The sequence below is a fragment of the Gorilla gorilla genome, chromosome 2 (genome assembly GCF_029281585.2).
Source record: "Gorilla gorilla gorilla isolate KB3781 chromosome 2, NHGRI_mGorGor1-v2.1_pri, whole genome shotgun sequence".
NCBI classification, from domain to species: Eukaryota; Metazoa; Chordata; class Mammalia; order Primates; family Hominidae; genus Gorilla; species Gorilla gorilla.
In genome coordinates, this window is record NC_086017.1 from 94,613,871 (window position 1) to 94,640,408 (window position 26,538).

Here is a 26,538-nt window from a genome sequence, read left to right on the forward strand (position 1 = left end):
CACCCAACCATAGACCCCAGATTACTTACCAGGCCTACACAGAATTTCTGGACAGACAGACTAGTGAGGGGTTTTCCCTGCCAAATCTAGTCTATGAAGACTGAAAGAGGTTACTGTTTTTAAAATGTGTACACATGAATACAAGGATAGAAAGGTCATAAAAATCATAAAAAAACAGACACTACCAAAGAACGATATAAAGTACTGCTAACCAACCCTGAAAAACAAAGATCCATGAACTGTCTGGCAATGACTGCAAACTAATAATCTTAAAGAAGCTTAGTGAGCTACAGAAGAACACAGATAACTAAACAATACCTGAAGGACAATACATAAACAAAATGAAAAATTCAATAATGAGGTCAAAAATATGAAAAAGAAAACACAGAAATTCTGGAGCTGAACAATACAACAAATGAGGTGAAAAATCCAATAGAGAGCTCCTATAGCAGACTTAATTCTGAAGAGGGAAGAATCAACAAGCTTGAAGACAGGTCCTTTGAAATTATCCAGTCAAATAACAGAAAAAATGTTTAAAAATGAAGTGGGCTCTGAGACATCTGGGATATCATTAAGTGAAGCAAATAAACATTATGAGAGTCACAGTGGGATTTAAACAAAAAAGATAGAATGTTTACTTGGAGAAATGATTGCTGAATACTTCCCAAATCTGGGGAGGAAAATAGACTTTGAGAATCATGAAGCCCCAAAGGACCTGAATAGGTTGAGCCTAAACAGGTCTATACCAAGACACATTATAATTAAATTGTCAAATGTCAAATACAAAGAGGGAATTTCGAAAGCAGCTGGTGAAAAGTGGCTCTTTCATTCTAGGGAACAGCTGTACTACTGTCAGCCGATTTCTCAACATAAATCTTGCAGGCCAGGAGAGCATGGGATGACAGATGCAAAGTATTGAAAGAAAAAAAACCTGCCAAATAAGAATATTATATTCGAAAAAACTGTCCTTTAAAAATAAAGGAGATAAAAATTTCCCGCAAACAAGCAAAAACTAGACCTACCTTACAAGAGTGCTGAAGGGAGTTTTTCATGTTGAAATAAAAGAATGTTAAACAGTAACACAAAAGCATATAAAAGTATAAATCTCAGTGGCAAAAGTAAATATATAAACAAATCCAGAATAATGTAGTATTGCAGTGGTGCTGTGTAAGTCACTTTTAAATTTAGTGTAAAATTTAAAAGACCAATGTACAAGGAATAGTTATAACTTTCATAAATTAGTTAATGGATACAATACAAAAAGAAGTAAATCTGACATCAGAAACACAAAGTGTGTGGGGAGAGGAAAAATAGAGACTTTTGTATGCAATAGAAGTTAACTGGTTATCAGGTCAAAATAGACCTTTAGAGCTATAAGAAATTTTATGCAAGCCTCATAGTAACCACAATGAAAAAAACTAAAAGTGGATACCGAAAAAGAGAAAAAGAATCAAAATATATTACCACAAAAATTATCAAATCAAAAACGCGGATAGCAAGAGGGGAAAGCAGGAACTAAAAAAACTATAAAACATAATAATAAGTCCTTAGCTATCAATAATTAAATGTTAATGGATTAAACTCACCAATCAAATATATAGAGTGCCCAAATCGATTTTTTAAAATATCAAATAGTTTTTCTTTGCCTGCAACATAGTCCCTCGGATTTAAATACATATATAGGCTGAAAGAGATGACATATAAAAATATATTCCAAGAGAATGGTCACCAAAAAAGACAGAAATACCCATACTTATAGCAGATTAAACATACCTCACATCAAAAACTGCCTCCAGAGACACAGATTATTATATAATGATTTAAAAAAATCAATTTGAAAGGAAGCTATAATATAGAATATAATATATATTTGTTTATAATTTTGATTTACATATATTACTTTACATATATGTATGTACATACATACATACATATGAATGAAGCCCCAAAGGACCCTAATAGGTTGAGTCTAAAAAGATCTATACCAACCCACATTATAATTAAATTGTCAAATGTATATACATATATGTACATACATACATACAATTACATATAACTATTGCTTTACGTTATTTATAATTATTGCTTTACATAAGAAAATTCTCACTTTGCATAATGTTGGAGATATATATATACACATATATATATACATATATATATCCAACTATATATATATACACATATATATATATCCAACTATATATATACATATATATATATCCAACTATATATATACATATATATATCCAACTATATATATATACATATATATATCCAACTATATATATATATATCTCCAACATTAGTGTACTTAAATATGTAAAGCAAGATCTGAGAAGGGAAGTAGATAGCAATACGGCGATAGTAGGAGACTTCAATACTACATTTACAACAATGGACACATATTTCAGACAGAAAATCAGTAGGGAAATAGTGAACTAGAAAAATATTATAAATAAAATGGGCCTAAGAAACATACAGAACATTCTACCCAACAGTAACAGAATATATATTGTTCTTAATTGCACATAGAAACTTCCGACTAACAGATCATATGATAAGTTGCACAAAAAGCTTGATAAATATAAGAATAATTACAACAATGTGAAGTTTCTTTTCCAACCACAATGGAATGAAATTAGAGATCAATAACAAAAGAAAAATGTAAAATATTATAAACATGGAGATCAAACAAGACACCTTTCAGCAACCAATAGATCAAAGAGGAAATCAGTAGAAAAATTAGAAAACATCTTGAAAAGTGTGAAAGTAAATATATCAAAATTGATAGAAATTAGCAAATAAAGTACTAAGAGGAATATTTCTACTGATAAATGCCTACATTAAAAAAAGAAATAACACAAATAAAAGACCTAATATTTCACTTCCAGAAATTAGAAAAGGAAGCACAATCAGATTCCAGAACTAGAAGAAAGAAAGGAAATAAAGATTAGAGTAACAATAATGAAATAAATAAATCTAAAAATAGGGGAAAAATCAATGAAATTAAGAGTTTGTTTCTAAGATAAACAAAACTGGCAAACACTTAGCTAAACTAAAAGAAAAAAACAGAAAACAAAAATAAATAAAATAATAAATGGAAGAGATATATTACAAACAGATCATAAACAACAGATTATAAAAAATATGACAAATAGATCATAGACACACAAATCATAAAGGATATTACCAAAAACTACACACCAAAATATTGAACAACTGGGAAAAAGTGAATAAATTTCTAGAAGCATACAACATACCAAGACTCACTTGGGAAGCCTGAACAGACCAATACAAAATGAGGAAATTTAATTAGAGATTAAAAAGTTCTAAACAAAGAAGAATCCAGGGCCAGATGATTTCATGGATGAATTCTCTCAAACATTTAGAGAAGAATTAATACCAGCCCTTCTTAAACTTTTCCCGAAATAGAAAAGGGACTCTTTCTAACCTGTTTTAATGAGGCTAGCATCCCCCTGATATAAAGCCAGACAAAGATATCACAAGAAAATGAATCTATAGTGCCGGTCACAGTGGCTCATACCTGTAATTCCAGTACTTTGGGAGGCCGAGGCAGGCAGATCATCTGAGGTCGGGAGTTTGAGATCAGCCTGGCCAAGATGGAGAGACCCCGTCTCTACTAAAAATACAAAATTAGCCAGGTGTGGTGGAACATGCCTGTAATCCCAGCTACTCGGGAGGCTGAGAAAGGAGAATCACCTGAATCTGGGAGGTGGAGGTTGCGATGAGCTGAGATCGTGCCATTGTACTCCAGCCTGGGCAGCAAGAGTGAAACTCCACCTGAAAAAAAAAAAAAAAAAAAAGGAAGAAGAAGAAGAGGAAGTAGAGGAAGGAGAGGAGGAGGAGGAGAAGAAAAAAAAAGAATCTATAGTCAAATATCCTTGAAGAACATTGATGCCAAAATCTTCAATAAAGTACTAGCAACCACATTCAACAAGGTATTAATGCAATCACACACCATGATAAAGTGGGACGCAAGGATGATTCAACATATGCAAATCAATCAATGAGATACACCACATGAGCAGAATAAAAGATGAAAATCATATGATCATTTAAATAGATGCAGAAAAACCATCTGACAAATTCTACATCCTTTCATGATAAAAACTCTCAACAAAATAGGTGTATCTTGTAATGCTTCTGCTAACATAATATTCAATGATAAAAAAAAAACTGAAAGTGTTTTCTGTAAGATCTGGAGCAAGGCAAACATGTCCACTTGCCATTTCTATTCACCATGGTAATAGAAATTCTATCCAAAGGATCAAGCAAGGGAAAGAAACAAAAGTCATTCAAATAGAAAAGGAAGAAGGAAAATTATCTATGTTTGCAGACTGCACAATCTTATAGATCAGGTAGAAAACTCCAAAGACTTCACAAAAGAACTGTTATAACTGGTAAATGAATGCAGACATGCTGCAGAATGCAAACTCAGTATACAAAAAGGAAATTGCATTTCTATACACTAGGAATTAATTACCTAAAAATGAAATTAAGGAAATATTTACAATACCACCAAAAAGATAAAAAATATTTAGAAATAAACTAAACTGAGGAGGTGAAAAATCTGTATACTGAAAACTATTAAACATTGACAAATTAGTGTAGACAGAAATAGATGGAAAAACATGTTGTGTTCATGGATTGGAAGAATTAATATTTTTTTTTGTCATTTTGATAATAGCCATTCTCACATGTATGAGACGATAACTCATTGTGATTTTCGTTTGCATTTCATTGATTGTTAGTGATGTTGAACACCTTTTCATATACCTGCTGGCCATTTATATGTCTTCTTTAAACAAATGTCTATTCAGTTTCTTTGCCCATGTTTAAATTGGATTACTTTTTTGCTATTGAGTTGTAGGCTATTTTGAATAGTAACTCCTTATCAGATATTTGGTTTGCAAATATTTTATCTGTGCACCATTGGTTGGAATGTAAACTGGTGCAGCCATTATAGAAAGCAGTATGGGGATTCCTCAAAAAAATAAAAAATATAACTGCTAAGTGAAACAGCAATGTCAATACTTAGTACATATGCAAAGGAAATGAAATCGCGATCTCAGATCCCACATTTAGTGCAGCATTAGTCAGAATAACTAAAATACACAAATAAACCAAATGTTTATCAAAGAATGGATAAAGCAAAAAAAGGAAATCCTGACATTTGCAACAACATGAATAAACCTGCTTAGACATCATACTAAATGAAATAAGCCAGACACAGCAAGACAAATAATGTATTATCTGACTTATATGTGGAATATAAAATAGTCCAACTCGCAGGCGCTGAGAATGGAACGGTGGTTGTGGGGCTTGGGGGAAGGGAGAAATGTCAAAATGTGGAAATGTTGGCCCAGGGATACACAATTTCAGTTATATAAGATGAATAATGCCTAGTGAATTAATGTACAACAATGTGAATATGGTTTAAAAATTTGTATTGTACATTTTTAAACTTTGTTAAGAAAATAAATCTTATATTACATATTGTTATCACCAAAAATAAAGAGGGTAGGAGAAATTCCTTGGAGATACAAAATTTTCTGGCATAAATTTTGGTGATAGTTTCATGGATATATTCTTATTTCCCAACTCATCAAGTTGTATTCATTAAATGTGTATGTATTGTTACAAAAGATATTTAAGTTTTTTTAAGGATAAAGGGGAATATGATAAATTGATATCGTTTGATATAGTTTGATATTGATATGACATACAATACGATGAAACAAATAGATAAACCTCACCTACAGACTCTAAGTGTTACAACATTTATTAGGTGTGTAAAACAGCATGTTTGCGTTTGCAAAAACTCTTGAGAAAATACTATAAGAAAACAAAGACAAGCAAGGTTTGGAATTTGAAGCTGGATTCTAACAGACCAGTCCAAAAAGGGGGTGAGATATTGGGTCAACAATTAATCAGGAGACTATACCTTAACAAGATAAATGACCTACAAGAAAATTCTAATGGGATTGTGGCCACTAAGTTAATGATTAGTCTGTGTTGGAATAAAGTGAAAGAAACAAAATACTTCTGGGACTTGAGACCTCAGAATTGCTGTTCATTTTTTGAGAAACAAAAATCTAAACATGATTATGCGAATGCAGAAACTTTACAAAATTCTATGGAAAGAATTGGACATCCTAACCAGTCTGAATTTCAAAGCTGAAGTCAATTATCCCTTATAATTCATTTACTATTTTACTCACACGTTGAAACAATTTTTAGATCTTGTGTTCTCACCATAAAAATAATAATTATAACAATAATAATAAAGAGGGCAGAAGGAAACTTATGGAAGTGATGGACTTGCTTATGACATTGATTATGGTGATGATTTGTTTGGTGTATAATTATCTCCAAACTCATCAAGTTGTATAAATTAAATATGTACAGCTCTTACACACCTCAATAAAGTGGCTTAAAAATTAAGATTTCAAACAGAAACACACATCTCACAAATTATTTGATTCAGTAGTTGTGTATTTATCGTCTAATACATTCAAAACACTGTGCTAGGCACAGCAATTGGTAAGATGTCATGATCTCTACTCTCACAAGGCTTACAACCTACTAGGAGAAATAGACATGAATCATTTGCAAAATGAAACATACAAATAAGTTTTAAAGTTATAACAAGATGAAGATGGTGCTAATATTGTAAAAATATTCTAAGGACTCAAAAAAGACTTTTCTGATAAGGTGCCCATAAGACTGAAATCTTCCTACTCCTCTCCTTCCCATTCCTCTCCTTTCTCTAATTCCCATTTGTGAAAATTGAACTTGCTAACTTTTTAACTGAGAAAATAATTAATCAGAGGATAACTTCTACAAACTATTTTCGTGTGAGCATATCTACCAAGCTCTATACATGTATCTTTGCTTTCCCGTTGCTAGCGATGAACAATGAGAGGGCTTCAAAAAGCTCATGGAAAATGTGTATTATGAAAAAGCAATGCAAGGATTCTAAATGTTTTACACCAAGATAAACTCATACTAAGTTATTATAACATGTCGGAATAGGGTCTAGGTTGAGGCATTAAGAAGGGTAAGATAGCAGTTTGAATAGACCCCCTATCAGAGCAATATGAATTCTGCTAAAATTGAAGCAAGAACAAACATCAAATTTATGATGAAGCTTGGGTGGAAAAGTGGTGAAATCAGTGATGCTTTATAAAATGTTTCAGGGGAAAATACCTTAAAGAAATAATTAGTTTACAAATGAAAGGCTCATTTTAAGAAGGGACAAAGAATATTGAGGTTGAAGCCTGTGGCAGCAGACCATTCACATCAATTTGTGAGAAAAAAAAAATTCATCTTGTTCATTTCCTAATTGAAAAGGACCAACTATCAGCGGCAGGAAAAATAGCCAACATCATAGATGTCTCAATTCAGTTTACATAATTCTGACTGAAAAACTATAGCTGAGCAAATTTTCCACTTGATAGGTGCCAAAACTCTTATGCCACATGAGCTGCAGACACAATAAGAACTATCAGGGGGAAATTTTAAAAATTGGATCAAGATCCTGAAGCGTTTCTCTAAAGAACTGTAACAAGAGATGAAACATGGCTTTACCAGTACGTTCCTGAAGACAAAGCACAATCAAAGCAATGGCTACCAGGAGGTGGAAGTGTTTCAGTCAAAGCAAAAGCAGATCTGCCAAAGGCATGTCATGGCAAAAGTTTTTTTAGGATGCTCAAGGAATTTTGATTGTTGACTTTCTGGATGGCCATAAGAATGAGAATATCTTCTTTATTAGAGCGTGTTTTGAGTAAGTTGGCCAAAGCTTTATCAGAAAAATGTCCTGGAAACCATCACTAGAGACTCCTTCTCCATCATGACAACGTTCCTGCTCATTCCTCTCATCAAACAAGCACAATTTTGTGAGAAGTTTTATGGGAAATCAACATGCATCTATCTATCTTATAGTCATGATTTGGTTTATATTAACTTCTTTTTGTTTCCTAGTCTTAAAAAAAATAAAGGTATCTTTTTTTAATGTTAATAATGTAAAAAAGAATGCATTGACATGGTTAAGTTCCCAGGACCCTCAGTTCTTTAGGGATGGACTAAATGGCTGCAGAAGCAGTGGTGTTTTAAGAAACAAAACAAGGAATTCTAATATATCCTTTCTTACTCATGTTACCTGATATGAATAATATGATTTTGATATGAACAATATTCATATCACTGCTTACAAAAGTGTGCTGACCTTGATGGAGGTTATGTTGTGAAATAAAGTTTATTATTTTTATTTTTATCTTGTAATCCCATTTTTATGTAATTTTGTAGTCTTATCATATTTATTCTCCTTTCAAAGGCTAAATCTACCACTTTGTGAAGTAGATTATATTTATTTTTGACCAACAAAAACCATCACATAAGCACATTTTTTTCCCACTGAATCTCCAAAATTTTATTTTCCTCCAGGATTACACCCATCATAATAATCTCATGCTATTTATTTTGCTATTGTTAATTTGTTTTTATTAGAATAGAGGAAACACTACACAAAACAACTCACCTCTTTTTAATTACTTCTTGCTCTACAACATATTTTACTAATTCTGTCTTCAGTTCACTGAGGAGTAAGGAAGGACTAAATGGAGAGGAAATGCGGATGTCCCATCTTTCCCATTCTTCCTATCTCATGATTATCAGCATACATAGTTGGCTAATAGAGGAAAGTGACATGGGTAAGAAGGGATATAATATAATTCCTTGTTAGTTTTGTTTCTTGGAATACCACTGCTTCTGCGTTCAAAGCAAGTTTTTATTGGAAAGGAAAGCATAACCTCACAGGACTTTCAGTGTCCTCATTTAGTCAATTATTGACATGTCGATATGGAATACGAGCACACATTCCAGTGGACCCATTATTTTTTGGAATTCAGCAAGACTCAAAGAGAGTACAAGGGTAGTGTGATATGGAAGCCAGTGTCTCTGAGTATCATTGAACTTCCACACATAGTACAACTACGGGAATTATGTGCGTATGGCTAATCTTGACAACTTTCTGTGAATGAAGTAGAAAGAAATGAAGGTAGGCAGGCATATTGTGCTTATCTCCTCTGATCATGGACATGATCCATTGTCCCATCAAATAATGGAAGATACAAGTCAGAAGTTAAAATTATCATAAATTTAAAGATGGAAAAACAAAGCACAAAATCAAGTATAGGATCCTTATTAATGTGGAGCCGTATGCAACTGCATATATTAAACACCCATGACATTAATTTAGCTGACCGCTATATCCAGTTCATCAACAAACTTTGATGGTTCTACCTTTAAAATATATGTCTCCAAATGATATCCCTCCCCCCTTCCCCCACCCCACAATAGGCCCTGGTGTGTGATGTTCCCCTTCCTGTGTCCATGTGTTCTCATTGTTCAATTCCCACCTATGAATGAGAACATGTGGTGTTTGGTTTTTTGTCCTTGTGACAGTTTGCTGAGAATGATGGTTTCCAGTTTCATCCATGTCCCTACAAAGGACATGAACTCATCATTTTTTATGGATGCATAGTATTCCATAAATACATATGTAACTAAGCTGCACATTGTGCACATGTACCCTAAAACTTAAAGTATAATAAAAATAAAATAAAATAAAATATATTAAGAGCGTGGTTCCTTCTTATAAACTTCATTGAGACCACCACAGTCCAAGACATCATTATCTCTTGTCTGGATTATCCCTCTATCTAGTTAATTGGGCTCCATAATTACAGTCCTAGCCCCTCACATCTTTTCTTCAATTATATGATCAAAACAACAGTGGAAATGATCTTTTTAAAATTAAAAACAGATCATATAAGCTTTTCACTCTAAACCTTTGAATGATTTGTCACCTCACTCAGAGTAAGATCTAAACTTTACAATACATTGAATGGCCCTTTATGAACTGCTACCTCCCTCACTCCCCACAATTTTGTCTGTGACCTCATCTGTTCTCCTACCTTTGAATTACATTTATCTCCCGTTGCCTTCTTTCCTGCTCCTTGAGCATGCTAAACATGCTCATGAGCTTTTGCCTCTACTGATCACAGACACTCATTCCTCAAAATAGTTTCGTGACTTAACTATTCACCTTCTTTAAATCTGTGCTCCAAAGTCACCTTCTCAGTTAAGTCTTTTCTATCTGTTCTATTTAAAATTATAACAACCTCGACTTTCAAACTTTACCTTCTAAATGTGTCTCTAAAATATTTACCACCTCCTAGCATGCAAAAATTTACATATTTTATTGCAAAAATAATATAAACACTACATGGACAGCAATTTTATTCTGTTTGGGTAACTGTTATGTCGTTGGCACCAAGAACATTGGCTTTTATATTAATATTTACTGAATATTTACCGAGCTCTATTCATGGATAGACTTCTGATTGCTTTGAGGAAACTTAATTATAATATGTGTACATGTAATAGAACACGAGTTTACCCACTAGACTTTGTAACATGCCTGCTTGAATAGGGGAACTTAAAACTAAGAGTATGTTAGAAAGCACACAAAATTTGTGTAAGCCAACAACAACTACTCTAAGCTTTGTGGATAACAGAATTATTTTTGATTGGACCCATTCATATACCCTCTAAAATAAAGTTTATTGAAAGTCACAAACAAAATCAATTTTTCAGGAAAGAGTTTCTACTCTCAACCTATGTAAAAGACATCATAATAATATATTCCATTCTGGTACATATATTCATATTTATTTATCCTTAAACATGTACCATACAGCTTGTTACCATCTAGTTTATGTGAAATTTTAAACCCCTACAAAATAATAAAGAAAGAAGCTTAGTGGACATTATACCTAAAATTAATTCCAGGTTATCATATCTGTTCATTAAAATTACATTTTGACATGAAAAACATTCATAAGCAGGTTTCAAAATTTTATGTGCAACATAATGCTTTTTGTAAATGTATATAGATTTTCTCTATTCATACATCTTTATTGTATATTAGTCATACAATGGACAAACATGATTTATAAATGACATATCTTTTAATTTCCCCACATGACACAAGAAAGTATATAAATGTAATGAGACAGGAGACCTGAATGTTTACAGGCAATATTTGCAAAACTACTGGTTGGGAAGGATTCTCTATTACACTACAAAATATTTTTAATTTTAATGTTTACTTTTTTTAACTCATATTTTATGTTCACAGGAACATACACAGATTTGTTATAGGTAAATTGTGTGTCATGGGGGTTTGGATGTCCAGATTATTTCATCACGAACTAATAAGCCCAGTACCCAATGCTCCTTCCCCCCACCTTCCACTCTCAAGTGGACCCCAATATCTGTTGTTCCCTGCTTTGCATCCATGTGTTCTGAATGTTTAGCTCCTACTTGTAAGTGAGAACGTACTATTTTTGGTTTTCTCTTCATGTATTAGTTCACTTAGGATAATGACCTCCAGCTCCATTCACGTTGCTGCAAAGAACATGATCTCATTCTTTCTAAGACTGCATAGTATTCCATGGCACATATCTACTACATCTTCTTTATCCAGTCTACAATTGATGGGGATTTAGATTGAGTCCATGTCTTTGTTGTTGTGGATATTTCTGTGATGAACATACATGTACATGTGTCTTTATGGCAGAATGTTTTATATTCCTTTGAGTATATACCCAGTAATGGGATTTCTGGGTCAAATGGTAATTCTGTTTTAAGTTCTTTGAAAGATCACTACCCTGCTTTCACAATGATTGAGTTAATTTATATTCCCACCAACAATGTACAAACTTTCTCCTTTCTCCACAACCTTGCCAGTATCTGTTTTTTTTTTTTCTTTTGGCTTTTTAATAATAGCCATTCTGCCTGGTGTGAAATAGTATCTCACTGTGGTTTTGATTTGCATTTCTCTAATGACCTGTGATATAAAACATTTTCTCATATGCTTGTTGGCTGCATGTATGTCTTTTGAAAAGTTTTCTGTTCATGTCCTTGGCCTACTTTTTAATGGGGTCGTCTTCTGCTTCTGAATCCATTCCTTATAGATTCTGGATATTATAATTTTGTCAAATGCTTAGTTTGCAAATATTTTCTTCCATTCTGTAAGTCCTCTGTTAAATCTGTTGATAGTTTCCTTTACTGTACAGAAACTCTTTAGTTTGATAAGATCCCATATGTCAATATTTGCTTTTGTGGCAATTGCTTTTGGCAACTTCTTCATGAAATCTTTGCCAGAGGCTGTGGCCAGAATGGTATTTCCTAATTTATATTCCAGAATTTTTATAGTTTTGGGTTTTACATTTAAGTCTTTAGTCCATCTTGAGTTATTTTTTGTATACGGTGTAAGGAAGACACCCAGTTTCAATCTCCTGCATGTGGCTAGCCAGTTTTCCCAGCACCATTTATTGAATAGGACGTCTTTTCCGCATTTCTTGTTTTTGTTGACTTTGACAAAGATCAAATGGTCGCAGGTGTGTGGTATTAGTATCTGGGTTCTCTATACTGTCTCATTCCTCTATGTCTCTGTTTATGTACCAGTACCATGTTGTTTTGGTTACTGTAAACTTGTAGTATAGTTTTAAGTTGGGGAATGCTTCAGCTCTGTTCTTTTTGCTAAGTATGGCATTGGATATTCAGGATATTTTTTTGTTTCCATATGAATTTAGACCATTTTCATATGAATTTTAGAAAGTTGTATTTTCTAATTCTGTGACAAAATGTGGCATTGGTAGTTTAATAGGGATAACATTGAATGTATAAATTGCTTTAGGCAGTATAGCCATTTTTTTTCTTAACTTTTATTTTAGGTTCAGAGATATATGTTTAGGTTTATTGTATATGTAAACTCGTGTCATGGGGTTTGTTGTACAGATTATTTCATCACCCAGGAATTAAGCCCAGTACCCAACAGTTAACTTTTCTGCTCCTCTCCCTCCTCCCACCTCCACCCTCAACAAGACCCCAATGTCTGTTGTTTCCTTTTTTGTGTTCATAAGTTCTCATCATTCATCTCCCACTTATAAGTGAGAACATACCGTATTTGGTTTTCTATTCCAGCATTAGTTTGCTGAGGATAATAGCCTCCAGCTCCATCCATGTTCTCACAAAACACATGATCTCATTCATTTTATATGACTGCATAGTGTCCCATCGTGTATATGGATCATATTTTCTTTATGCAATCTGTCATTGATGGGCATTTAGGTTGATTCCATGTCTTTTCTACTATGAATAGTGTTTCAGTGAACATTCACCTATAAGTGTCTTTATGGTAGAAAGATTTATGTTTCTCTGGGTATATACCAAGTAATGGATTGCTGTGTTGAATTGTAGTTCCGCTTATAGCTCTTTGAGGAATTGCTATACTGCTTTCCAGAATGGTTAAACTAATTTACGCTCCCACCATCAGGGTATAAGTGTTCCCTTTTGTCAGTAACCTCACCATCATCTGTTTTTTTTTTTTTTTGACTTTTTAGTAATAGCCATTCTGACTGGTGTGAGATGGTATCTCATTGTAGTTTTGACTTGTACTTCTCCAATGATCAGTGATATTGAGTCTTTTGTTCATATGCTTCTTGGCCACATGTATGTCTTCTTTTGAAAAGTGTTCATGTCCTTTGCCCACTTTTTAATGGATTCTTTTTCTCTTGTACATTTGTTTAAGTTCCTTATAGATGCTGGATATTAGACCTTTCTCAGATGAATAGTTTGCAAATTTTTTCTTGCATTTTGTAGGCTGTCTGTTCACTCTGCCGAGAGCTTCTCTTGCTGTGCAGAAGCTCTTAAGTTTAATTAGATCTCATTTGTCAATTTTTACTTTCATTGTGATTGCTTCAACTGTCTTTGTCATGAAACTTTTGCCCATTACCATGTCTCAGATGGTATTGACTAGGTTGGCTTCCAGAGATTTTATAGTTTTGCATTTTACATTTAGGTCTTTAATCCTTCTTGAGTTGATTTCTGTCTATGGTATAAGAAAAGATCCAGCTTCAGTCTTCTGCATATGGCTAGCCAGTTATCCCAACACCATTTATTGAATAGGAAGTCTTTTACCCATTGCTTCTTTCTGTAAGCATTGTAGAAGATCAGGTGGTTGTAGGTTTGCGATCTTATTTCTGGGCTCTCTATTTTGTTCCATTGTTCTATGTGCCTGTTTTTGTACTAGTACCATGCTGTTTTGGTTACTGTAGCCCTGCAGTGTAGTTTGAAGTTGGGTAATGTGACACCTCCAGCTTTGTTCTTTGTGCTTACGATTACAAATTCGGGCTCTTTTTATGTTCCGTATGAATTTTTATTTTTTTATTTTTATTTTTTAGTTCTGTGAAGTGTGTCATTGGTAGTTTGATAGGAATAGCATTGAAGCTATAAAATTGCTTTGAGCAGTATGGCCATTTTAATGATATTGATTCTTCTTATCCATGAGCATGAGATATTTTTTCCACTTGTTTGTGTCTTCTCTGATTTCTTTAAACAGTGTTTTGTAATTTTCATTGTAGAGATCTTTCACTTCCTTGGTTAGCTGTATTCCTAGGCATTTTATTCTTTTTGTGACAATTGTAAATGAGATTGCCTTTCTGATTTGGCTCTGAGCTTGACTGTTGTTGATGTGTAGGAATGCTAGTGATATTTGTACATATGTCTACTGTGACCAGCCTGTGAATAGTAACAATAAAAATAGCCCACCTAGTGCCCAGACTATAAATCCCACAAGCATAAAAATGTCAAAAGACACTGAAACTAGCTTGAGGTAGTTCCCAGTGACACTTTTAATTATCAAATTAAAATTGGAAATTTTGATAATTAAAATACAAAATAATAGACATGGATTGCAATTCATTAAATGAAATAGAAATTCAAGAATCCATAGCTGTGTAATAAAATAAAACAATATATAAATGAAAAAGCTCTAAACCAGAATGGCAATAAATACATACAGAAGAAAGAGTGAAATTTTTAAATCACCATTTGTTAACTGTCAAAGTAATAATGAATGCAAGAAGCTCCACTAGATAACAAAATACATGGTAAGTGTTCGATAAGGAACAAGATATTTACAATGTATCTCACCATTAAACACTTATTAAATGGGAAATGTAGTGATTTTTAATAAAGAAATCTGGCAGATATCACTTTATATAAAGTGATACAATGTAGCTTTACCAGTGATGGGATAAATTGAATAAGACACATAAAGAATACAGGACTACTTGTATGATATTTTTACCAAAAATTCATAAATTGAGTTCATGTGTGAAAAATATATAAGGTCATTTAAATTGATAGACATTTTATAAAATAACAGACCTGTAATCTTCAAACATGTCAAGATTACAAAAGTCACAGAATAACTTAAAAAATCTTGCCCACTGAAATACACGAAACAGACATGACAAATAGACAATTTTGGGATGTAGGCAAGACAATTTTCCATGAGTCTTTTACATTTTTGCACATCCCATTCACAGAGGTACTGACAGAATTTGTTCTGCCATATGTTTTCAAGGATGGTTGTATAACAAAAGGCTTGGTAGATATGATTTTATTTATTTATTTTTTTTCTTTGAGATGGGAGTTTCGCTCTTGTTGCCCAGGCTGGAATGCAGCCGCAGTATCTCAGCTAACTGCAACCTCCGCCTTCTGGTTTCAAACGATTCTCCTGCCTCAGCCTCCCAAGTAGCTCGGACTAAAGGCACCCGCAACCACGCCTAGCTAATGTTTGTATTTTTAGTAGAGACGGGGTTTCACCGTGTTAGCCTGGATGGTCTCGATCTCCTGACCTCGTGATCCACCTGCCTCGGCCTCCCAAAGGGCTGGGATTACAGTCATGAGCCACCGCGCCCGGCCAGGTTCCGGTTTTTTACTCTGCAGTACAGATTTTACTTTGTTTGTGTTGCATTCACCTAAACCACACCATATCACCTCCGTGGGAACTGAGGAGCAAAGAATTGGAAACAAACATGTGATATGTTAACTTGTTAGCTTACAAATCAGGTAAAACCTGAGAAAGCCTAGACAGAGATAACTGGCAACAACTGAATATGTCTGAGGAGTAGACGGTAATAATGTATCTACATTAATTTCCTGATTTTGATAGTTACTATGATTGTGTTGTAGAAAGTCCTTTTGTATAGGAACTATAAAATAAATCATATGGTGATGACAGGCACCACATTAATTAATTATCTCCAAATGTCAGGAAAAAAATGTTAACGGTATTTTACTTGTTATTTTCCCATGTTTGAAATTATTTCGTAATTAAAAATATATATTGAAAATGAAAATAGGCCAGGCACGGCGGCTCTCGCCTGTAATCCCAGCACTTTGGGAGGCCGAGGCGGGTGAACCACAAGGTTAGGAGATCGAGACCATCCTGGCTAACATGGTGAAACCCCGTCTCTACTAAAAATACAAAAAATTAGCCGGGCGTTGTGGCGGGCGCCTGTAGTCCCAGCTACTCGGGAGGCTGAGGCAGCAGAATGGTGTGAACCCAGGAGGCAGAGCTTGCAGTGAGCCGAGATCGCGCCACTGCACTTCATCCTGGGCAACAGGGCGAGACTTCGTCTCAAAAACAAACAAACAAATGAACAACAAAAAAAGGACATGAAAATAACAAACAAATAAAATGGATGCAAAAAGGACACAAATATTAAGAGAGTCAGATGAGATGCAATATAGTTGTATTTCAATCAAGAAAAAGCAATAGCAAGAGTGCAGAACTACTCAAAAGCTACACATAAATCAACTTTCATGAAAGAGAAAAATTATGTTAAAATTATATACTATAAGCTTTAAAATACAGTGAAAAAGCACATTGTATACCTAAGAATATTGAAGAAAACTTACAAAAACCAAGAAATGTTCTAGTAAATATATTAAATTGTAAAAAAGAGTAATAATTTGGGTATTTGGAAAAACAGAGACTTTCAAGAGGAAAAAGTTGTGACTATCATCACAAATTTTCTTTTTACTTTTAGAGTAATCATCTTCCTTTTTTTATATTTTAATAAAAATGTTTGGCATGTCAGAATAAAATGGTAAAAGCATTCAAGATAGTCAAGAAAATATGAGGCAAGAAATAGAGATATATTTTTAAGTATAAAAGTCACTGACAGACTGCTATCAACATAAATATAGAATAATTCAAATATTACTGCTCTTATCAAAACTTCCTGAAGAATATACTTAAGAACAAATTTCAAAAAGTCAAAATGACCAGAGAAACATTGACATAAGAACAAGTAGTGGGCATTAAACATATGTTTATCAGTAAATTTAGAAAAAAGGGAGGTTAAAAGTATATAGTGGTATATAGTGTGTAATAAGTGTATGTTCAGACAATGAAGTATGAAAAACATTTTTTTATTATCATTGTTATTATACTTCAAGTTTTAGGGTATATGTGCACAACGTGCAGTTTTGTTACATATGTATACATGTGCCATGTTGGTGTGCTGCACCCATTAACTCGTCATTTAGCATTAGGTATATCTCCTAAAGCTATCCCTCCCCCCTCCCCCCACCCCACAACAGTCTCCAGAGTGTGATGTTCCCCTTCCTGTGTCCATGTGTTCTCATTGTTCAATTCCCACCTATGAGTGAGAACATGCGGTGTCTGGTTTTTTGTCCTTGCGACAGTTTGCTGAGAATGATAGTTTCCAGGTTCATCCATGTTCCCACAAAGGACATGAACTCATCATTTTTTATGGCTGCATAGTATTCCATGGTGTATATGTGCCACATTTGCTTAATCCAGTCTATCATTGTTGGACATTTGGGTTGGTTCCAAGTCTTTGCTATTGTGAGTAGTGCTGCAATAAACATATGTGTGCACGTGTCTTTATAGCAGCATGATTTATAATCCTTTGGGTATATACCCAGTAATGGGATGGCTGCGTCAAATGGTATTTCTAGTTCTAGATCCCTGAGGAATTGCCACACCAACTTCCACAATGGTTGAACTAGTTCACAGTCCCACCAACAGTGTAAAAGTGTTCCTATTTCTCCACATCCTCTCCAGCACCTGTTGTTTCCTGACTTTTTAATGATTGCCATTCTAACTGGTGTGAGATGGTATCTCATTGTGGTTTTGATTTGCATTTCTCTGATGGCCAGTGATGATGAGCATTTTTTCATGTGTTTTTTGGCTGCATAAATGTCTTCTTTTGAGAAGTGTCTGTTCATATCCTTTGCCCACTTTTTGATGGGGTTGTTTGTTTTTTTCTTGTAAATTTGTTTGAGTTCATTGTAGATTCTGGATATTAGCCCTTTGTCAGACAAGTAGGTTGCAAACATTTTCTCCCATTCTGTAGGTTGCCTGTTCAGTCTGATGGTGGTTTCTTTTGCTGTGCAGAACCTCTTTAGTTTAACTAGATCCCATTTATCAATTTTGGCTTTTGTTGCCATTGCTTTTGGTGTTTTAGACATGAAAGTCCTTCCACATGCCTATATCCTGAATGGTATTGCTTAGGTTTTCTTCTAGGGTTTTTATGGTTTTAGGTCTAACATGTAAGTCTTTAATCCATCTTGAATTAATTTTTGTATAAGGTATAAGGAAGGGATCCAGTTTCAGCTTTCTACATATGGCTAGCCAGTTTTCCCAGCACCATTTATTAAATAGGGAATCCTTTCCCCATTGCTTGTTTTTGTGAGGTTTGTCAAAGATCAGATAGTTGTAGATATGTGGCATTATTTCTGAGGGCTCTGTTCTGTTCCACTTTTCTGTTTGTCTGTTTTGGTACCAGTACCATGCTGTTTTGGTTACTGTAGCCTTGTAGTATAGTTTGAAGTCAGGTAGAATGATGCCTCCAGCTTTGTTCTTTTGGCTTAGGATTGACTTGGTGGTGCAGGCTCTTTTTTGGTTCCATATGAACTTTAAAGTAGATTTTTCCAATTCTGTGAAGAAAGTCATTTGTAGCTTGAGGGGGATGGCATTGAATCTATAAATTACCTTGGGCAGTATGGCCATTTTCACGATATTGATTCTTCCTACCCATGAGCATGGAATGTTCTTCCATTTGTTTGTATTCTCTTTTATTTCATTGAGCAGTGGTTTGTAGTTCTCCTTGAGGAGGTCCTTCATATCCCTTGTAAGCTGGATTCCTAGGTATTTTATTCTCTTTGAAGCAATTGTGAATGGGAGTTCACTCATGATTTGGCTCTCTGTTTTTGTGTTATTGGTGTATAAGAATGCTTGTGATTTTTGCACATTGATTTTGTATCCTGAGACTTTGCTGAAGTTGCTTATCAGCTTAAGGAGATTTTGGGCTGAGATGATGGGGTTTTCTAGATATACAATCATGTCATCGGCAAACAGGGACAATCTGACTTCCTCTTTTCCTAATTGAATGCCCTTTATTCCCTTCTCCTGCCTCATTGCCCTGGCCAGAACTTCCAACACTATGTTGAATAGGAGTGGTGAGAGAGGGCATCCCTATCTTGTGCCAGTTTTCAAAGGGAATGGTTCCCGTTTTTGCCCATTCAGTATGATATTGGCTGTGGGTTTTTCATAGATAGCTCTTATTATTTTGAGATATGTCCCATCAATACCTAATTTCTTGAGAGTTTTTAGCATGAAATGTTGTTGAATTTTGTCAAATGCCTTTTCTGCATCTGTTGAGATAATCATGTGGTTTTTGTCTTTGGTTTTGCTTATATGCTGGATTACATTTATTGATTTTCGTATGTTAAACCAGCCTTGCATCCCAGGGATGAAGCCCACTTGATCATGGTGAATAAGCTTTTTGATGTGTTGCTGGATTAAGTTTGCCAGTATTTTATTGAGGATTTTTGCATCAATGTTCATTAGGGATATTGGTCTAAAATTCTCTTTTTTGGTTGTGTCTCTGCCAGGCTTTCGTATCAGGATGATTCTGGCCTCATAAAATGAGTTAGGGAGGATTGCCTCCTTTTTTCTATTGATTGGAATAGTTTCAGAAGGAATGGTACCAGCTCCTCCTTGTACCTCTGGTAGAATTCGGCTGTGAATCCATCTGGTCCTGGACTTTTTTTGGTTGTTAGGCTATTAATTATTGCCTCAATTTCAGAGCCTGTTATTGGTCTATTCAGAGATTCAACTTCCTCCTGGTTTAGTCTTGGGAGCGTGTATGTGTCGAGGAATTTATCCATTTCTTCTAGATTTTAAGTATTTTTAAAATTGTGTAGAGAATAGATATTATAACCAATATATATTATAACCAAAATATTATAACTATTTTAAGCATATTGCTCATCATAGCATTAATATTGTTCAACTGAGATGTTGTGTGCTTAATGTGGATAAAACAAATAGGTAGTTACAGGATTTTGAGTTCTTCCTGTGTTAGTGAGAACCAGGCTTATTGCATAGAAAAAGAAGAAAACAAAGATCTCGCTCTCTCTCTCCCGCATTCTCTCTTTCTTTCTTTCTCTCACACATATCCTAACTCTGTCCTTAGCAAATAACTGAAATTTTGAGAGGCCGAGGTGGGCAGATCTCGAGGTCAGGAGTTGGAGACGAGACTGGCCAACATAGTGAATCTCTGTGTCTACTAAAAATACCACAATGAGCCAGGCATCATGGGGTGCACCTATAATCCCAGCTACCCAGGAGGTTGAGGCAGGAGAATCGCTTGAATCCAGGAGGCAGAGGTTGCAGTGAGCCGAGATCGCACCACTGCACTTCAGTCTGGGTAACAGAGTGAGACTCTGTCCCCCCTCAAAAAAAAAAAGGAACTGAAATCGATGAGCAGCCCATTACTAATGAGCATCCATACCATTCAGATTACAGCCTTGAAACACCACTGCCTACTACAGAGAGTAGGACTTACTGGAAAAACAGCTCTTTGCAAGTTGTGGCAGGAAATACCCAAGATGGGCTAAAACTTCTTATTCTAGGTATTAAAAAAGTTACCAAAACACTAGGATTATGCCTTCTAATAATTTGTTATGTTATACATATGAGTTACGTGGGTGTTTTGTTTTTTGTTACTCAGTCATTTATCACAGCATAAAGGTAAAAATAAATTATAACAGATTATGGAAAAATTGGGTCATAGGGAGAAATAAAAGGTAAAAGTAAATTGGCTTATTAATTAGGTGCTAATTAAGAGCTATAAATAATGATACATAAGGTTTTTTATAATATCAAAATTTTAGCATAATGATTGTATGACTTTTTTAACAGCAACTTGAGTTAACTTAGATATGAACATAAACAGCAATTAAAATTAGCGCAAGAATCAAATTCAAAGCAATGATTGGAAGTTATTATATTGAAAGTAAGCAAGTAACATGATGACACAAAAATTCGCTGACATAAAATCTAAATAGATAAAATAGTTAATGATTTTTTAAAAAGTAAAAGTAAATTATAATTAATTTGTTAATCAAAATGAGTAATGCTAGTCATCAGTAAATGCCAGAAAAATACTACAATATTTATTATATGAGAAATAAATGAATTGAAAAAATAGAGCAATTTAGTAAGCAGAGTAATAAACTATAATTCATTAAAGAAAAATAAAGCCTGCAAAATAGTCAATAATTAAGAATCATAGTTAAAAATGGTAGTTAATTATAGGAAAATTGATCAAAAAGCAAATTGACAGTGTTAGTAAAACCATTGATAGAAATGCAGAATTTTAAACTTTTCTGGAGCCACCATCAACCAAATCTCTGTACTGTACAATGGTGGCAATTAAACAAAGGTGTTTCTGACCTTTGTTTGGCCTCCTAATATACTTGCTGTTGAATAACTAATTAGTTTTGATTACGCTTAGGAAACAGAGATGAGAGGGAAAATATTACCTTATGTATTTTTTTCAATGAATGTGGGTATGTTTGAAAGGAGAGTCTCTTTCTTATCTGGTACTTTTAATTAAACACCTATAAACAAAGTAATCTTTTAATTTATTTATTATTATTTCAATAGTTCTTGAAGAATTTGTGGTGTTTGGTAACATGGATAAATTATTTAAGTGTTATTTCTGAGATTTTGGTGAACCCATCACCTAAGATGTGTACACTACACCCTCTGTGCAGTCTTTTATTCCTCACCCGCCTCCCACCCTTCCCCCAAAGTCTCCAGAGTCTGTTATATATTTCTTATGCCTTTGCATTGTCATAACCTAGCTCCAAGTCACATGTAGAAGAATGAAGCTGGATCCTCATCTCTCACCTCATACAAATATCAACTCAAGATGAATCAAAGACTTAAATCTAGAACCTGAAACCACACAAATTCTAGAAGATAACATCAGAAAAACTCTTCTAGACGTTGGCTCACACAAAGAGTTTATTATCAAGAACCCAAAAGCAAATGAAACAAAAACAAACATAAATGGATGGGACTTAATTAAACTAAAAAGCTTCTGCACAGCAAAACAAACACTCAGCAGAATAAACAGACAACCTACAGAATGGAAGAAAATATTCACAAACCATGCACCTAACAAAGAACTAATATCCAGAATCTACAAGGAACTGAAACAAATCAGCAAAATAATAATAATAATAATAATAATCCCATCAAAGAAACTCAAATAAATCAGCAAGAAAAACAACAACAACAAATAATCTTATCAAAAAGTGTGCAAAAGACGTGAATGGACAATTCTCAAAAGAAGACATACATGTGGCCAACAAACACATGAAAAGAAGTTCAACATCTGTAATTATCAAGAAACTGAAAAATAAAACCACAATACAATGCCACCTTACTCCTGTAAGAATGACCATAATTTAAAAATCAAAAAAAATGTTAGCATGGTGTGGTAAAAAGGGAATACTTTTACACTCTTGGTGGGAATGTAAAGTAGTACAATCAGTATGAAAAACAGTATGGAGATTAAACTAAAAGAAGAACTACCATTTGATCTAGCAATCCCACTACTGGGTATCTACCCAGAGGAAAAAAAGTCATCATATGAAAAAGGCACTTACACGCGTATGTTTATAGCAGCACAATTTACAATGTAAAAATATGCAATGAGCATAAATGACCACCAGCCAATGAGGAAATAAAGAAAATGTGATGTATGTGTGTTTGTGTGTGTGTATATATATTTATATTTACATTATATACATCATTTATATTCCATTATATATTACATACATTGTATTATATAATACATTATATATAATCATATACATTATATATATATTTCATTATATATATATATAAATGGAATACTACTAGGCTATAAAAAGGAATGAAATAATCTCATTTTTAACAACCTAGATAGAGTTGGAGACTGTTATTCTACATGAAGTAACTCAGGAATGGAAGACCAAACATTGTAAATAATCATTTAGACAACGGTCTTGACATACATTTGTCTACATATATATGTAGACATATAAATGTGTAAAAGAGGAGAAATCAATGTGATTTACTAAAAGAAAGTCACTAGCTAAAAAGATGGCAAAAGTAATGATGAACAAACTCAATGTAAATAGACTATAAACATATGAAAGGTCCTAATAGTACATCAACATCATATAAATATAAATAATGAACTGAAAGTATTATTTCTAATAAAGAATAAGACTTAATAAAACTTTGTCAGTTTTAATCAGTTAAAATATTAACATGTTAACCCTGAAAATGCCAAATATCTGAATTAATTGAATCACATAAATGTACACTCAGAAGGACATTTCAATCATGTTGAACTTTTACCTTTAAATATAATAAAAGCAAACAGGGCCAAAAAAGAATATAGTACATAATATAGTCCTTCTTTGTTATAGCAATTACATGATAATTAAATGAGAATCAGTGTAATGATCTGTATATAATCTCTGTTCTTTCTTTGTTAATCTGACGTTGACACTTGAACATATCGGTGGTGGTATAGTTTGGATATTTATCCCCTCCGAATCTCATGTTGAAATTTGATCCCCAGTGCTGGAGATGCGCCTGGTGAAATGTGTTAAGGTCATGGGGCAGATTCCTCATGAATGGCTTGGTACCATTGTTGAGAGATTGAGTGAGTTCTCACTCTCAGTTCCTATGACAAATGGTTGTTAAAAAGAACCTGGCACTTCCCTCCCGTCTCTTGATTCTCTCTTGTCACGTGATCTGCACATGCTGGCTCCACCTCCCCTTCAGCCATGAGTGGAAGCTTCCTGAGCCCCTCACCAGAAGCAGATGTTCATACCATGCTTCTGGTACAGCCTGCAGAACCATGAGCTGAATAAACCTCTTTTCCTTATAAATTGCCCATCCTTAGATATTCCTTAATAGCAACGTGAAACAAACACAAGCAGTGTCAGGTCCTAAAGATGATCAAACCACCTTAGCTCACTGAAGTTAAGAGACTGAAATAGTTGCAGCAGGATCTGTTTCTGTAAAACACAACATAAGATGATTACATGTTATCTGAGTCCTTACTTAAAATCATTCTCATTAAAATTAAAAACTCTCTATGTAATATTAAAATCCTTCCATTTTTATAACCTAATTTTGGACCCATAAAATATTAAATTATACTTAAATATCCCATAATAAATACTTGGAATGACTTTAAGAGGGAATAATATTAAATTAATATTATTATACTATATTTTATCTTTATACTTTAATACTATAATATTGACAACATAGATTATATAATGCTTTATGATTTACAATTCTTATTTAATTACCTCAAAATCCTTGTAAAAAATAGGACCTATTTCTTTATTTTATATATAAAGAAACTGAACATTATTGGAACTGAAATAGTTTACCAAGTGAGTGCAGATTCATTTCTTCCATATTTTTGTTTCCTTCTAAGTTTTTTGTTCAATTCACTTGAGAATACTTCCTATAAGATGCTTTCCATTTAGATAATATAAGTTTATGACAAATGAAATTTATTATATATTAATAATTTTTCTCATAAGTGTTTTGTAATGAAATTATATTTTTAATTTATAAATAATTATATTGTCAATTGCTATTTTGTTCTTTCACTCAGTGAAAGGGACGTTAAAGTCCAGTCTGACTATGAATGAGAGCTTGTTGATTTTGATCCTCAATGTAAGAATTCTGTGGCTAAAGAGAATCATGTCAGGGTGAATTAAAGATTGGTTGCAGATGGTTAAGTGATATCACTCTTTCATTACTTCCGTAATTGCCCATGATTCGTATTCTCTTCATCAGACATTAATAAATTGGTGAGAACCAAGTAAAGCATATTTCAAGCTGGCTATTCTGCTTCCTCTTATTCCCTGGAGTTTGACTTCCTTTATTACATAAAAAGGAGGACATAGCCCAAGAAGGGCATATTCAAAAAGAGGATATTGGGGAAACTCAAACTCACAGTATTTGTAATCTTGTGGGTTTATTCTCTTATAATGTTCAACATGAACAGAAATTAGAATTTTTTGAAAAAATTCATGGAATAAAGTGCTATATCATTATAAAAATACCAGCAAAAAAATCGTTTGAGTTAGGGATTTAAAAATTAGAAGTAATTTAAAAACAATGGGATTTCAAATGTCTCAGAAAATAGAATTTCATGGTTTCGGATTAGTATTTGAAAATTAAGGAGCTGTATTTTGTTGCCATGACAAAATAGTTGTGATTATCTAAAGATGAAATGAGGAAGCTTTCTAGGTTTGTTTCCTTATCTCAAAGTAAAACGTTTGAATAAGTTGATCTCTAACAATCTTCCAGTTTTACTATTTCAGTGTTATCTTTTAGATATTGACACCTTACTGCATTTATAAAAACTACCCCTGAATGGTTCTTAATGGTGTGTATAACATGAGTTGACCGACCCCCACGTATCTGCTTACCACCTTCCATTATGTGTAATTCTCACTCTTTACTTTCATCTGTGATGAACTTTCTTAAAGACAAAATGAATTCAAACAACCTAACACCTTCCCTGATGCCGGCCCCAAACTCATTATCCATGCCTCTCTTAGGGTAATGTATCTTTTTTTTATGATTTATTATGTTTCTTTAGGCATTAATTTATTTTCTTTCTAGACAATCGGTCTTGTTTATAAAACTTTGATTTGAGTATGGGGGCTATCTTCTGCATTAAAATCCTTTGAGGTATTAAAACGAAAATTCCTGGAACTGGTCCAGAACTACTGGACAACTTGCAATTACCTTCTCTACAATATGCTAAAGTATATTCTTACAGACACTTAGTGTTATAGATCCCCTGCTATAAGTTCTTTTACTTACTCTTGTCTTTTCCACCTCCTCTCTTATACCAATTATGACCAATACACAGACTCAGCCTGACAAATTTTCTGATCTATTCTTGAATATGTTTTCAGATTATCAGTATCGTCTGACTGATAGGGTAGATCGCTGTCAGCCTTGTTGTTATACATTTTGCTCCCTGGGGACTATTTTCTGAGTGCTTTCCACTGTCTATGTCTTTATTAGAATATTTTTTTCAAAGTAGACCACCAAATGGAAACACAAATTATTACCTGTTTAATTAACACTATGGTCGAGGGTACCTTATTGCATGTTTTATCCAACAAGCTGCACTATCTTAGATTTTTGAAGATAGCCTGAATCAAGCCCAAATGAGT